The sequence below is a fragment of the Dendrobates tinctorius genome, unplaced genomic scaffold (genome assembly GCF_039654945.1).
Source record: "Dendrobates tinctorius isolate UK_male_01 unplaced genomic scaffold, ASM3965494v1 ptg000033l, whole genome shotgun sequence".
Lineage (NCBI taxonomy): Eukaryota > Metazoa > Chordata > Amphibia > Anura > Dendrobatidae > Dendrobates > Dendrobates tinctorius.
The window spans coordinates 17250892-17267606 of record NW_027361701.1 but is presented as its reverse complement, the minus strand read 5'-3'; the positions used below and the strand labels follow the sequence as shown (position 1 = coordinate 17267606).

The following is a 16715-nucleotide window of genomic DNA, read 5'->3' as shown; positions in this document are numbered from 1 at the left end:
TCTGTTTTTTTTTCATTTTATTTGCATATTATGGTGGAAAATAAGTATTTGGTCAGAAACAAGCAATCAAGATTTCTGGATCTCACAGACCTGTAACTTCTTCTTTGAGAGTCTCCTCTTTCCTCCACTCATTACCTGTAGTAATGGCACCTGTTTAAACTTGTTATCAGTATAAAAAGACACCTGTGCATACCCACAAACAGTCTGACTCCAAACTCCACTATGGTGAAGACCAAAGAGCTGTCAAAGGACACCAGAAACAAAATTGTAGCCCTGCACCAGGCTGGGAAGACTGAATCTGCAATAGCCAACCAGCTTGGAGTGAAGAAATCAACTGTGGGAGCAATAATTAGAAAATGGAAGACATACAAGACCACTGATAATCTCCCTCGATCTGGTGCTCCACGCAAAATCCCACCCCGTGGGGTCAGAATGATCACAAGAACGGTGAGCAAAAATCCCAGAACCACGCGGGGGGACCTAGTGAATGAACTGCAGAGAGCTGGGACCAATGTAACAAGTCCTACCATAAGTAACACACTACGCCACCATGGACTCAGATCCTGCAGTGCCAGACGTGTCCCACTGCTTAAGCCTGTACATGTCCGGGCCCGTCTGAAGTTTGCTAGAGAGCATTTGGATGATCCAGAGGAGTTTTGGGAGAATGTCCTATGGTCTGATGAAACCAAACTGGAACTGTTTGGTAGAAACACAACTTGTCGTGTTTGGAGGAAAAAGAATACTGAGTTGCATCCATCAAACACCATACCTACTGTAAAGCATGGTGGTGGAAACATCATGCTTTGGGGCTGTTTCTCTGCAAAGGGGCCAGGACGATTGATCCGGGTACATGAAAGAATGAATGGGGCCATGTATCGTGAGATTTTGAGTGCAAACCTCCTTCCATCAGCAAGGGCATTGATGATGAAACGTGGCTGGGTCTTTCAACATGACAATGATCCAAAGCACACCGCCAGGGCAACGAAGGAGTGGCTTCGTAAGAAGCATTTCAAGGTCCTGGAGTGGCCTAGCCAGTCTCCAGATCTCAACCCTATAGAAAACCTTTGGAGGGAGTTGAAAGTCCGTGTTGCCAAGCGAAAAGCCAAAAACATCACTGCTCTAGAGGAGATCTGCATGGAGGAATGGGCCAACATACCAACAACAGTGTGTGGCAACCTTGTGAAGACTTACAGAAAACGTTTGACCTCTGTCATTGCCAACAAAGGATATATCACAAAGTATTGAGATGAAATTTTGTTTCTGACCAAATACTTATTTTCCACCATAATATGCAAATAAAATGAAAAAAAACCAGACAATGTGATTTTCTGGATTTTTTTTTCTCAGTTTGTCTCCCATAGTTGAGGTCTACCTATGATGTAAATTACAGACGCCTCTCATCTTTTTAAGTGGTGGAACTTGCACTATTGCTGACTGACTAAATACTTTTTTGCCCCACTGTATATAGAACCAGATGTGTCCGGAGAGATAGTCTGAGACGTCCTTCTCCTTTCACTGAGTAACGCGAATTTTGGGCTTCCCAGAGGGGGTTGACCCTGTGGAACAAACGGAGACTGCTGCTCCAGTATTGTGCACAATTTGTCAGGATATTTAGCTCTAAAGGAGAGAATTATGTTTATGTGGAAGAAAAAGAAAAGTTTGGAATTGTGTGAAGGATCAGATACTGTTAGTCTTCTGATTCAAAGACGAGGAAAGAAATGTGTCAGGAATGCAGGAAAAATATTTTTGATTCTGGGATTTCCTAAGGGTGGGAGGTTGCAGCCTACGCTATGGGATGAAGGAGTTAAAAGGTTGACTGATGATGGATTACTTAAAGGCGCTGAGGAATTCCGTGGCTTGGCACATGAATTGTATAATGAAGGTTATGTGGAAATTGCACAGCAAGTGAATTCTGATTGTTTCTGTTACTGCTATGTTGAAGAAGGAAAAATTGTCTATTACGACAGGGACGGGATGCATTGTGGTTCAAGCAAGTGACTGTGGTGTGAGAATGTGATTGGTTAAGAAGGAATTAAGATTAATACCAATGTGTCAGGCAGTCGAACAGTTAAAAGTGATGATTTGAAACAAGAAGTTTCCCTTCTAGATGATGAGGTCCCTCCCCAGGAAATCAAGCCTCTCCTCCCGACTGTAAGCTCTGTGCCCTTTAACCCTAAGGCACTGATGTATCCTGGACTATCGAAACTCAGTATTCCCCCACCCTATGATCCTGCCGGGAGGATCTGTGCTGTATGTGTAGTTACTAATCCTCAGTGGAGAGAGGTCTGTTATAATTGTGGCACAAGGAGACCGGGAGAAGCAGCCCCCACCCCCACCTTTCCTTTGTTAAACTCTGACGTTACCTATTATCATCCGCCGCTAGCCTCAGTCCCCGCTATGTCTAATATTGCTAGTGGTTATGAGTATAATCCCTTCACTCCATCACAAATAGACACTGTTCGCAATCAATTACCCAATCCAGAGACTTCCCCCATGGCTTTCTACAGGCAAATGGCATCAAATCGAGACATTTATTCCACTCCCCGAAGAGATCTATTACACTTACTTTGAGTAAAAGTTGGGGAGGGGTATTTTCCAATTATTGAGGGTGGCATAATATATAATATGAATCTGGATGGGGAAACCTATGAAAGTGGTGTTGATTTCTGCAATGCTTTGAAGGTTTGGGCACAAGATAAATTAGCGGACCAAGCTACCTCTCTCACAGATGTCACACAGGCCAAGGGGGAGAACGCCAAGAAGTTCTATGGGCGTCTCATGGTAGTATTTAGAGATCTGGGATTCTCACTGTATAATGAAGCCCATACACATCTTTTTGTGGCAGCTTTCATGTCCGGCCTCAGACCCGAATTGCAAGAGGCAATAATTTCAGTTAGACTTGACATTGAGAATTCCACCCCGGATGATGCATTGAAAGTAAAAAAAGTTTTCAGACTTTAACCTGCTCTGTTCAGGAGAGAGAGAGAAAAAAAAAGCAAGCTAGCAGCTGCAGCTGCTCCAGTACCCCTCCCATCTTAGCCCACACCATATCCCCCTTCGCCCCCACTGCAGCTGCGAGCACACAGCCAGTCTCTTATCAGTATCATTGAGTATCACTGGAGCACACATCAAACTCTCGCCCCCCTTCCTCAGACTTAAGCTAGTGGGAATCTTGCTCCTCAGCCCCTCCCTGCTAATTCTCGTTACTGCTCAGTTTGTAATCTCTCTCATATGTCCTGTAAGTTTACTAGGGGCAGATTTATTATCACAGTTCCGCTCCAGAATACAATTCCAAGATGATGGTCAGATGTTTTTTTTCTTTTTTTTATATAATCCCTATGTAGATGAAGACAGTGAGGAAATCTGTATTTTGCATGCCCTTCCTACAGTTATGATGGCCCTGATAGGCCCAGATCCATCCCCAATATTGCCAGAGGATCAATGACTCACCCCATACCTCTCAGAGATACCATCTAAACTCTGGTCGAAAGGGCCAAATGATATAGGGAAAATGCCTGTAGAACCAGTAAAAGTGTTTCTCAAACCTGGTGCCTAATCCTCATACTCTTTTGTCCCAAATACCCCAGGATGCTGCTTGGTTTACAGTTATTGATCTTGACAATACCTTCTTTAGCATTCCGTTACACCCAGACTGCCAGTTTCCATTTGCATTCACTTATCAGGGACGACAGTTAATATGGACAGTTATGTCACAAGGGGCCCAAAACAGTCCCACCCAGGTTGCAAAAAAAAATATGAGCAGGTGTCTTTTGCCATTGCTGCCATTTTTAGCCTCCTTAAGCATCTGGCAGCACTGAACTGTCGGGTTTCGGCCTCGAGACTTCAGTTCTGCCTTGGACAAGTGATATTCTTGGGTCACTGTCTCCTTCAGGGTGCCAGACACCTCACAGAAGAAAGAAAAATAGCTGTCAGCTCCCTTCCTTTCCCAAAAGATGAAACTGAACTCCACCGTTTTCTTATGCACCTATTTTTGTCAGTGGATACTGGATGCATCCCGCATAATGCAACCCCTTTACAATGCCTTGAAAGACGGCATAATGAACTATAAGGAAAGATGGCAGTGATGAGGATTTTCTCCAACATGATTGTTCCCAATTTCTGATTGAAGAAACAGCTACTCCACCAAATGTCAGTGACAATTCACTCCCAAATCCTGATCTGGTGTTATAGACGGATGGTTCAAGATATGCTGATGAGTTTGGTAGATTCCACACGGGATATGCAGTTACCACAGAGGACACTGTAGTGCACGCAGCTGCGCTCCCGCCCTCACAGTCAGCACAAGAAGCAGAACTCCAGGCTCTGTCTACTGCATGTACTTTGGCCAAGAACAGACGCGCTAATATATACAAGGACTCATGGTATGCATTTGGTATTGCTCACGATTTTGGGGCTCTATGGGCCAATCGAGGGTTTATTACTACTGCTGGAACCCCAGTGAAAAATGCTGAAGATGTTAAAACCCTCATGGGCTCGATCAAATTACATACTCAGGTGGCCATTATCAAATTTAAGGCGCACGGTCCTAGGAACAGTCCACAGACTGTTGGCAACACATTTGCAGATATGCAAGCAAAAGCCGCTGCTCTTTTATCCGTTGAACCAACTATACCAACTATGGTGACCACACGCTCTCAAAGTAAACAGTTACAAGAAGCACTGACCCTACAAGAACCTGATGATCTACAACAGACTGAAGTTTTCTGTCGGACCCCGCGAGACCGCTTAATGACGACGCAGAGAATGTCTCCAAAGGAAGAGGTGAAGCAATGGAAGACTGATGGGGCATGAATGGATAATGGTCTCTGGAAAAAGGACCAACTTGTGTGTCTCCCTAAGCGAATGTACCCTGCTATTGCCATATGGGCACATGGACCTACACATCGAGGAAAAAAAAAAAGAATCAGGCCCTCGCACTGGTGCAAAAATTCTACTGGGCCCCGGGAATTTCCACAGTTTTGTCAGCGCTCAACCATGCCTGTAATATCTGTCAGACCTGTAATCCCGGTCAACTTCAACGTGTACCCCCGAAGCATCTTGATAAGCCCGACTATCCTTTCCAAAGGCTCCAGGTGGACCATATCACGATGCCTAAGTCTGGAAGGTATGAATACTGTTTGGTTGTTGTTGACATGTTCTCCAGTTGGCCGGAAGCATTCCCCGTTACCAACATGACTGCAAAAACTACGGCGAAGAAACTGGTGATGGAAGTCATATGCAGATATGGGGTTCCAGAAGTTGTTGAAAGTGACCAAGGCCCGGCTTTTTCTTCTCATGTGTACCAAGAAGTTCTGACAATGCTTGGATCCACTGTAGCCCTCCATACTCTGTACCACCCACAATCCAGTGGGGAAGTTGAGAGGCTGAATGGCACACTGAAGGGATAATTGACCAAAATGATGCAGGAGACTAAGGCGCCATGGCCAGAGCTCCTACCCACTGTACTATACCACATTCGTACTACCCCTATTATAAAATATGGCCTGTCCCCATATGAGATATTGTTTGGTGCTAGGCCCCCTGTTGCAAATTTCCAGCCCCAGCAGTTATCAGAAGAGACTGACCGTGTTGTTCCATGTGTTATTCTGCTTAGTAAAAATCTTGCTAACATCTATGTTCTAGTTTTCTCTTCTTTTCCAGATTCAGCAGAAACCGACACCTGTCATAATCTGAAGCCTGGTGATTTGGTAGTCGTGAAGAGGCATGCCAGGAAGCACGGACTAGAGCCCTTGTATGACGGTCCCTATGAAGTCCTCCCCATCACCCAACAAGCCAATAGCAAATAAAGGGGACATAATGTTTTGGTTTTTCACATTTTCCATATTATTATTGGTAGAAGTTAAAAGTTAAAGTTAGAAGATATTCAATGACTCAGAGATTAATACGATAAAGACAATGATCGTAATAAGGACAGTTGGTGGTCAGACACTTTCTCCTTTCTCAATCCAGCCGATTTAAGGGAATTGGGGGCTGGATAACTGGGATCTTACAAAGCTTGTTGCACATTTCTGCCTGTATCCTTGTTGTATATGTGATACTAAAACTTGTTCTTTGGTGTATTTCTGTATGTATTAGGAAATTCTACACTAAGCCAGCTAATGATGATACCAAAGGTGTTGTTGCCCCTGCTCTTCTCTGCACCAATCTCAAAAGGCTACTTGATGAAGATGTTGAAGCCAAGCACATGCCTACCTACAAAATTTCCCCATCACCGTCATCAAAAATTGTTATTTGTGAACTGCAGTATACAGGGGGGAAGGGTGCGCCGCGACAGCCATGACTGGTAACACATAAACAATGTATAGTCACTGCACACGCTGATTGTACTTAATGTGAAGTAAATTTATTGCTTGACAGTGAGGAAGCGACATCAAACGACGTTTCGGCCACATCGGCCTTTATCACAAAGTCGCTGTAATAAAATACATACATAAAAATATCAAAAAATTGTAAACTTTATACAAAATATATACACATAGTATCCAGAGAGCATGGAATATAAGCACTAGAGTTATTTAGAAAGATGTGGAGACATCGAACACGTGAAACTGAGAGATAACGCGGTAGATAAGAAACATGAAGGAGCGTGGTCATACCCTTTTCAATTGGATGTAGGGTCTGTATTCACCAAATCGATAGTGTCACTGCTAGGCATAAATGAGTTGATAGCATATTCTGTAAGTAGGGATAGATGAACATATCGTTAGGGTGACATAAATAAAGAAAAAAATAAAAAAATAAAAAATAAAATATAAAATAAAAAATAGGAATAAGAATGAAAATAAAAATAAAAAATAAAGAGTAAAAAATGAAAATAGATCAAGTACTGAACTGGGTGTCTGGAGGACAGATGGATAAAACAGATTAACCAGCATAAGTGGCGTAGCTAGTTGTATACAAAAAAAGACAGTGAGGGACTATAAAAATATGCCCAGGTATCTAGCTGTCCAGACAAAAGCTGTATTCTATTTAGGGAAAACCAAGAAATATACCAAAGTTGCCGCTAAATCCTGTTCCTTGAAGAGGTGGTGGACTGGTAAATATGCCACTGCTAAACAAAGAAAAAGGGGGTACATTAGAGATGTGGCAGGATTGGTGGTCCTGGATTGGGACCATACAAAAGTTGGTGATGCAGCGGTGGTCCTGGGTAGGGACCATGGTAAGGTTGGTGGTACAGCAGTGGTCCCAATGGGACAGTACTTACTATTATTGGTGGCTCAGTGGAGTGTGAAGTCAGCACAATGGTGCCAGAGCAGTGAGTGAGCGCTGGATCACAGGCTGTGCTTTTTATCCTGTCTGGTCCGGTCATGTGACCGGAAGTGACATCAGACGCCGGGGCGTGTGCATTGGAGCACTGCCGTAGTGTCTCACAGTGATCCCCACCAAAAAGATGGCGCTGGCTGTTCACACATGCGCAGTAGAGCGCAATCAAAGAAAACCTAATGAGGCCATGCAGAGACTGCTGTAGCTCTGAGTGGGACACACGCATCAGGGGGGGAGGTGCAGTGTGCTATATATAAAGAGACTGGGCGATTAACATATGGAAACAAATATAAACGAACAGTATTATTGCAAATCATACATGTAAATATACAGCATTTGAATTGCGTAGGAGTCCAAACTTAAACAAACATAAAAAATAAAAAATAAAAGAAATGAAAAGAGTGATGTCAGACCTAGGGGAGAGAATGGAGAATGTTATGAACTCAAATCAAATGAATTATGAAGATTAGAAAAAAGGAAAAATAAAGAAGGAAAAATAATAAAGGGAAAAATAAAGATATAAAATGAGAATAGTAGAAAATAAAAAATAAAAAATAAAAAGTAAAAAATAAAAAATAAAGAGAAAAAGGAACAAGGGGGGAAAAAAAAGAAAGAAAAAAAGAAAAGAAGAAAAAAAAAGGGAAAATAAGGGAAAAAAAGGGGGGGGAAAAAAACCTGCAAGGAACAAAAAATAAGGGGAGAAAAATTTTTTTGAAAAGTAAATAAAAAGACCAAATTTGTAAAGAAAAGGTGAAAATAAATTGTACGGCAAAATGCCTTCAAACAGAGGAAGGGAAAAAAAAGGGGGGAGGGGGGGTTGGGGTTGTGGAAAACTTTTTTGCAAACTTGAAAAAGAAAAAGAAAAAACAAACAAAAACAAAAAAGAAAAAGAAAAAACAAAAAAACAAAAACACATTATGTTTCATTATCTTACCGCTTGGGTTAGATGTAAAAAGGGGAGACTCAAGAAGGCAACCAATCAATGGGTCTAGGGAAAGAGGAAGAGAAAAAAAGAAATTTTTATAAAAATTATTAGATTAGCCAATCGATTTCTCGATTGAGACCCCTCGGATGTAAGGTGTCTAGTGTGTAGATCCAGAATGTCTCCCATTGCTTTAAAAGGCGAACATGGTTCCCACCTCTTTTGGGTCTAGGGACTTTTTCAATAATTTGGAACCGTAGTTGTGATACGTTGTGTCGGGCTTCCTTGAAATGGGCAGGAAGTGGGAGCCATGTTTTCTCGCATCTAATCGTAGACTTGTGACTGGATATTCTGTCCCTGATTGCCTGGGTTGTTTCACCCACGTACAATAAACCACATGGACATTTGATAATGTAAACGACGAAGTTAGTTTCACAAGTGAAGTAATCCCTAATTGGATAGGATTTGCCAGAACGTGGGTGGACTATCTCACTGCCTTTGATGATATTGGAACAGCTCATGCAGTTTAGGCAAGGGAATGTACCAGTTCTCTTTTGTCCTGTTAGAGTATGTGTATTGATGTGACTGGAGGTACCCAGGTCAACCCGGACAAGCTTGTCCTTAAGATTTTGAGGTCTCCTCAGGCACATCAATGGTGGGGATTTAAAGAGGTTAATCCTAGGATAGGATCTGGTCAATAGAGGCCAATGTTTGTGGATGAGATTATGTATTCTTTGCATGGACGGGTGGTGACCATGGACGAATGGGAGTCTGGGTGTGGTTTGATTGTTGTGGTTCTGGTGGTGTCGGGGTCAATCCGTGCTTTAGTCATCTCAGAAGCTAGAAGTGTAGATGGATAATGCCTAGATTCAAATCTATCAGACATTTCTTGTAATCTGAGGTCTCTAGTCGAAGGATCTGATACAATCCTGGTAATCCTTTTAAACTGTGATCGTGGGAGACTATTACGGGTGGACCTTGGATGACAACTGTCATACAGAAGGAGATTATTGCAATCGGTGGGTTTAGTGTAAAGATCAGATGACAGTGTTCCTTGTGCATCTTTTTTGACCCTAGTATCCAAAAAACTGATTGATTCCAGGTTGTGGGACATTGTAAATTTCAGCTCATGCCTGGCATTGTTGATGGTATCATAGAATTTAGAAAGGCTAGTTGAGTCCCCACCCCATATGCAAAAAATATCATCAATGTAGCGAAGCCACACTGTTGCAAATTCCTGGAAAAGTGGATTGACGTAAATGTAGTCTCGTTCAAACTTATCCATGTAAAGATTTGCGTACGCGGGGGCTACATTAGAGCCCATCGCGGTGCCGCATGTCTGGATGAAAAAATCATCCTGGAATCGGAAGAAGTTTTCCCGTAAGACTATATTTAGAAGGTCCAAACACAAAGCCTGTGTGTCCGGTGCAGTATTAGCTTCCATGAGAGTTAGTCTGACTGCCTCTATACCTTTATCATGTGTTATTGATGTGTATAGACTGTTGACATCAAAGGTGCAGAGAATGCTGCTGGGTGAAACGGAATTAATGGAACGAATCTTATTCAGGAAATCGCCTGTGTCCAAAATAAAAGATTTAGTGGTGTGAGTAAATGGAGTTAATATTTTCTCTAGAAAAATGGATAAAGGATTGAGGATGGAGTCCGTGGAAGCTACTATTGGACGTCCAGGAGGGTTGTGTAGGTTTTTGTGGATTTTGGGGAGGGTGTAGAGTACCGGGGTTATGGGATGTTGGTTTGTCAGAAATGTTCTAGTCTTTGCATCTATGGTCTTAAGCTGCATATGTTTGTCAAGAATTTGGTCTATTTTCCTACGTATTTGGAATGTCGGGTCAGTATGAACTTTCCTGTATGTGTTGGTATCCGAGAGTTGTCTCTGAATTTCGGTCACGTATTGATTCTTGTTCATGACAACGATTGCTCCTCCTTTGTCTGCCGGTTTTATAATGATGTTTGGATTGTCCCTCAAGGATGAGATAGCTTGTTTTTCAACAGGTGATAAATTATGGCGGACGGGAAGTAGGCCCAATCGTTGGTCATGGATGGTCTGTTTAATATCCCTGTCAAGAAGGTCTATAAAAGTCTCAACTGCATGATTGGTTTTGGGAGGCATAAAGCTACTTGGGTTGTGTAGTCCTAAGGTGTCAATTGTAATCGAGGGGCTAATGACCCGATTGGAATCTGGAGCTATGCTGTTGGCTACCCTTGTTGAAGAATCGTCAAAATGTACCTTTAATCTAATGTTGCGGTAAAATTGTTGTAGGTCTTTCTCTAATTGGAAAGCATCCCATCTTGGTGTTGGACAGAATGAGAGTCCTAGGTTTAGCACTTTAAATTCTAAAGGAGAAAGGGAGTAATCAGAGATATTTACAATTAAGTTTGGACTCCTACCTGTTGCGACCGAAGAGTCATCTGGCGATTTTGTTCCCCTCCTCCTCGACCGCCTTGTTGGCGTGCGTTTTGACCTAAAAAAGGAACTCTGGAAAGAGAGGTGCTGCCAGTGTCGCTCCCGGATCCTGGTGAAGAACCGCCAACTGGAGAGGATCCCCCGGAGGCTGTGTATCCCCCTTGGTGGCGGCGGGGTCTGGAACGGTAGTGTCTTGGTGCTGGATCTTCCCATCTGTACACTCTGTTATTCAGGTAGTCTTCTGTGTCACGTTGAAATTTAGACCTCTTCCGTTCTTCTAGAGTTTTTCGATGTGTTAATAAAACAGTATCAACTTTATTTTTGAGAGTACTAAACTCAGTATTACTCAAAGTTGAAGTTAATTGGGTCTCTATAGTAGACATTTTTGCTTCGGTATCAGTTATGGCTTCTTGAAGGTATTCGATTGTTAATAGAATTATATCGAATGAGCATTTATTCAGAATTCTCTGAAAAGTGGCACAGTACTTAGCGTTGTCAGAGAAAAGAGTAGGTCTCAAGTGGCTACGAAGCCCGCGGGGTATCTTCCCTTGTCGATGGTATTCGCCCAACGTGGCGCAGTGTAGATCATAAGCTATGAGTCTTTTCTTTTCTTTCTCCCAGTCTCTCGTCTTGATGTCCCTACTGGGAACGTGAAGAAAATCTGAGCCAGATCTGATTTTAGATAAAATTGTTGATCCTAGTGCATCATCGTACATAAATGTTTCAGACGTCATGGATACTGGGTCGGTGCTAATAACCAAAGAAAACTGATACTAGGTAATACAGATGGTTAGCACTCGGCCAGAGGGTTCGAGTTCGCGGTGCCAGTGAGAAGGAACGGATAGTCCCAGAATCGCATAAACAATGTATAGTCACTGCACACGCTGATTGTACTTAATGTGAAGTAAATTTATTGCTTGACAGTGAGGAAGCGACATCAAACGACGTTTCGGCCACATCGGCCTTTATCACAAAGTCGCTGTAATAAAATACATACATAAAAATATCAAAAAATTGTAAACTTTATACAAAATATATACACATAGTATCCAGAGAGCATGGAATATAAGCACTAGAGTTATTTAGAAAGATGTGGAGACATCGAACACGTGAAACTGAGAGATAACGCGGTAGATAAGAAACATGAAGGAGCGTGGTCATACCCTTTTCAATTGGATGTAGGGTCTGTTTTCACCAAATCGATAGTGTCACTGCTAGGCATAAATGAGTTGATAGCATATTCTGTAAGTAGGGATAGATGAACATATCGTTAGGGTGACATAAATAAAGAAAAAAATAAAAAAATAAAAAATAAAATATAAAATAAAAAATAGGAATAAGAATGAAAATAAAAATAAAAATAAAAAATAAAAAATAAAGAGTAAAAAATGAAAATAGATCAAGTACTGAACTGGGTGTCTGGAGGACAGATGGATAAAACAGATTAACCAGCATAAGTGGCGTAGCTAGTTGTATACAAAAAAGACAGTGAGGGACTGTAAAAATATGCCCAGGTATCTAGCTGTCCAGACAAAAGCTGTATTCTATTTAGGGAAAACCAAGAAATATACCAAAGTTGCCGCTAAATCCTGTTCCTTGAAGAGGTGGTGGACTGGTAAATATGCCACTGCTAAACAAAGAAAAAGGGGGTACATTAGAGATGTGGCAGGATTGGTGGTCCTGGATTGGGACCATACAAAAGTTGGTGATGCAGCGGTGGTCCTGGGTAGGGACCATGGTAAGGTTGGTGGTACAGCAGTGGTCCCAATGGGACAGTACTTACTATTATTGGTGGCTCAGTGGAGTGTGAAGTCAGCACAATGGTGCCAGAGCAGTGAGTGAGCGCTGGATCACAGGCTGTGCTTTTTATCCTGTCTGGTCCGGTCATGTGACCGGAAGTGACATCAGACGCCGGGGCGTGTGCATTGGAGCACTGCCGTAGTGTCTCACAGTGATCCCCACCAAAAAGATAGCGCTGGCTGTTCACACATGCGCAGTAGAGCGCAATCAAAGAAAACCTAATGAGGCCATGCAGAGACTGCTGTAGCTCTGAGTGGGACACACGCATCAGGGGGGGAGGTGCAGTGTGCTATATATAAAGAGACTGGGCAATTAACATATGGAAACAAATATAAACGAACAGTATTATTGCAAATCATACATGTAAATATACAGCATTTGAATTGCGTAGGAGTCCAAACTTAAACAAACATAAAAAATAAAAAATAAAAGAAATGAAAAGAGTGATGTCAGACCTAGGGGAGAGAATGGAGAAGGTTATGAACTCAAATCAAATGAATTATGAAGATTAGAAAAAAGGAAAAATAAAGAAGGAAAAATAATAAAGGGAAAAATAAAGATATAAAATGAGAATAGTAGAAAATAAAAAATAAAAAATAAAAAGTAAAAAATAAAAAATAAAAAATAAAAATAAGAAAATAAAAAATAAAGAGAAAAAGGAACAAGGGGGGAAAAAAAGAAAAAAAGAAAAGAAGAAAAAAAAGGGAAAAAAAAGGGAAAAAAAGGGGGGGAAAAAAACCTGCAAGGAACAAAAAATAAGGGGAGAAAAATTTTTTTGAAAAGTAAATAAAAAGACCAAATTTGTAAAGAAAAGGTGAAAATAAATTGTACAGCAAAATGCCTTCAAACAGAGGAAGGGAAAAAAAGGGAGGGGGGTTGGGGTTGTGGAAAACTTTTTTGCAAACTTGAAAAAGAAAAAGAAAAAACAAACAAAAACAAAAAAGAAAAAGAAAAAACAAAAAACAAAAACACATTATGTTTCATTATCTTACCGCTTGGGTTAGATGTAAAAAGGGGAGACTCAAGAAGGCAACCAATCAATGGGTCTAGGGAAAGAGGAAGAGAAAAAAATAAATTTTTATAAAAATTATTAGATTAGCCAATCGATTTCTCGATTGAGACCCCTCGGATGTAAGGTGTCTAGTGTGTAGATCCAGAATGTCTCCCGTTGCTTTAAAAGGCGAACATGGTTCCCACCTCTTTTGGGTCTAGGGACTTTTTCAATAATTTGGAACCGTAGTTGTGATACGTTGTGTCGGGATTCCTTGAAATGGGCAGGAAGAGGGAGCCATGTTTTCTCGCATCTAATCGTAGACTTGTGACTGGATATTCTGTCCCTGATTGCCTGGGTGGTTTCACCCACGTACAATAAACCACATGGACATTTGATAATGTAAACGACGAAGTTAGTTTCACAAGTGAAGTAATCCCTAATTGGATAGGATTTGCCAGAACGTGGGTGGACTATCTCACTGCCTTTGATGATATTGGAACAGCTCATGCAGTTTAGGCAAGGGAATGTACCAGTTCTCTTTTGTCCTGTTAGAGTATGTGTATTGATGTGACTGGAGGTACCCAGGTCAGCCCGGACAAGCTTGTCCTTAAGATTTTGAGGTCTCCTCAGGCACATCAATGGTGGGGATTTAAAGAGGTTAATCCTAGGATAGGATCTGGTCAATAGAGGCCAATGTTTGTGGATGAGATTATGTATTCTTTGCATGGACGGGTGGTGACCATGGACGAATGGGAGTCTGGGTGGTTTGATTGTTGTGGTTCTGGTGGTGTCGGGGTCAATCCGTGCTTTAGTCATCTCAGAAGCTAGAAGTGTAGATGGATAATGCCTAGATTCAAATCTATCAGACATTTCTTGTAATCTGAGGTCTCTAGTCGAAGGATCTGATACAATCCTGGTAATCCTTTTAAACTGTGATCGTGGGAGACTATTACGGGTGGACCTTGGATGACAACTGTCATACAGAAGGAGATTATTGCAATCGGTGGGTTTAGTGTAAAGATCGGATGACAGTGTTCCTTGTGCATCTTTTTTGACCCTAGTATCCAAAAAACTGATTGATTCCAGGTTGTGGGACATTGTAAATTTCAGCTCATGCCTGGCATTGTTGATGGTATCATAGAATTTAGAAAGGCTAGTTGAGTCCCCACCCCATATGCAAAAAATATCATCAATGTAGCGAAGCCACACTGTGGCAAATTCCTGGAAAAGTGGATTGGCGTAAATGTAGTCTCGTTCAAACTTATCCATGTAAAGATTTGCGTATGCGGGGGCTACATTAGAGCCCATCGCGGTGCCGCATGTCTGGATGAAAAAATCATCCTGGAATCGGAAGAAGTTTTCCCGTAAGACTATATTTAGAAGGTCCAAACACAAAGCCTGTGTGTCCGGTGCAGTATTAGCTTCCATGAGAGTTAGTCTGACTGCCTCTATACCTTTATCATGTGTTATTGATGTGTATAGACTGTTGACATCAAAGGTGCAGAGAATGCTGCTGGGTGAAACGGAATTAATGGAACAAATCTTATTCAGGAAATCGCCTGTGTCCAAAATAAAAGATTTAGTGGTGTGAGTAAATGGAGTTAATATTTTCTCTAGAAAAATGGATAAAGGATTGAGGATGGAGTCCGTGGAAGCTACTATTGGACGTCCAGGAGGGTTGTGTAGGTTTTTGTGGATTTTGGGGAGGGTGTAGAGTACCGGGGTTATGGGATGTTGGTTTGTCAGAAATGTTCTAGTCTTTGCATCTATGGTCTTAAGCTGCATATGTTTGTCAAGAATTTGGTCTATTTTCCTACGTATTTGGAATGTCGGGTCAGTATGAACTTTCCTGTATGTGTTGGTATCCGAGAGTTGTCTCTGAATTTCGGTCACGTATTGATTCTTGTTCATGACAACGATTGCTCCTCCTTTGTCTGCCGGTTTTATAATGATGTTTGGATTGTCCCTCAAGGATGAGATAGCTTGTTTTTCAACAGGTGATAAATTATGGCGGACGGGAAGTAGGCCCAATCGTTGGTCATGGATGGTCTGTTTAATATCCCTGTCAAGAAGGTCTATAAAAGTCTCAACTGCATGATTGGTTTTGGGAGGCATAAAGCTACTTGGGTTGTGTAGTCCTAAGGTGTCAATTGTAATCGAGGGGCTAATGACCCGATTGGAATCTGGAGCTATGCTGTTGGCTACCCTTGTTGAAGAATCTTCAAAATGTACCTTTAATCTAATGTTGCGGTAAAATTGTTGTAGGTCTTTCTCTAATTGGAAAGCATCCCATCTTGGTGTTGGACAGAATGAGAGTCCTAGGTTTAGCACTTTAAATTCTAAAGGAGAAAGGGAGTAATCAGAGATATTTACAATTAAGTTTGGACTCCTACCTGTTGCGACCGAAGAGTCATCTGGCGATTTTGTTCCCCTCCTCCTCGACCGCCTTGTTGGCGTGCGTTTTGACCTAAAAAGGAACTCTGGAAAGAGAGGTGCTGCCAGTGTCGCTCCCGGATCCTGGTGAAGAACCGCCAACTGGATAGTAAGTAACTGGTTACTATTTACAACTGGATAGTAAGTAAATAGTAACCGCCACTAATAATAGTAAGTACTGTCCCATTGGGACCACTGCTGTACCACCAACCTTACCATGGTCCCTACCCAGGACCACCGCTGCATCACCAACTTTTGTATGGTCCCAATCCAGGACCACCAATCCTGCCACATCTCTAATGTACCCCCTTTTTCTTTGTTTAGCAGTGGCATATTTACCAGTCCACCACCTCTTCAAGGAACAGGATTTAGCGGCAACTTTGGTATATTTCTTGGTTTTCCCTAAATAGAATACAGCTTTTGTCTGGACAGCTAGATACCTGGGCATATTTTTACAGTCCCTCACTGTCTTTTTTGTATACAACTAGCTACGCCACTTATGCTGGTTAATCTGTTTTATCCATCTGTCCTCCAGACACCCAGTTCAGTACTTGATCTATTTTCATTTTTTACTCTTTATTTTTTATTTTTTATTTTTATTTTTATTTTCATTCTTATTCCTATTTTTTATTTTATATTTTATTTTTTATTTTTTATTTTTTTATTTTTTTCTTTATTTATGTCACCCTAACGATATGTTCATCTATCCCTACTTACAGAATATGCTATCAACTCATTTATGCCTAGCAGTGACACTATCGATTTGGTGAAAACAGACCCTACATCCAATTGAAAAGGGTATGACCACGCTCCTTCATGTTTCTTATCTACCGCGTTATCTCTCAGTTTCACGTGTT

The 16715-nt window shown here is 41.5% G+C and overlaps 2 long non-coding RNA genes across 2 annotated transcripts; both read right to left on the bottom strand.

Moving 5' to 3' along the window:
* Positions 1 to 6626: 6626 nt before the first annotated feature.
* On the bottom strand, positions 6627 to 11004 carry LOC141087464 (uncharacterized). Its single transcript, XR_012231656.1, has 3 exons — positions 10616 to 11004; positions 8219 to 8272; positions 6627 to 6696 (listed from the first exon to the last, which is right to left on the bottom strand). It is a non-coding gene; the product is annotated as an uncharacterized lncRNA (long non-coding RNA).
* A 752-nt stretch (positions 11005 to 11756) lies between these two features.
* LOC141087463 (uncharacterized) lies at positions 11757 to 15952 on the bottom strand. The gene is made up of 3 exons (XR_012231655.1): positions 15819 to 15952; positions 13424 to 13477; positions 11757 to 11873 (listed from the first exon to the last, which is right to left on the bottom strand). It is a non-coding gene; the product is annotated as an uncharacterized lncRNA (long non-coding RNA).
* Positions 15953 to 16715: the final 763 nt, after the last annotated feature.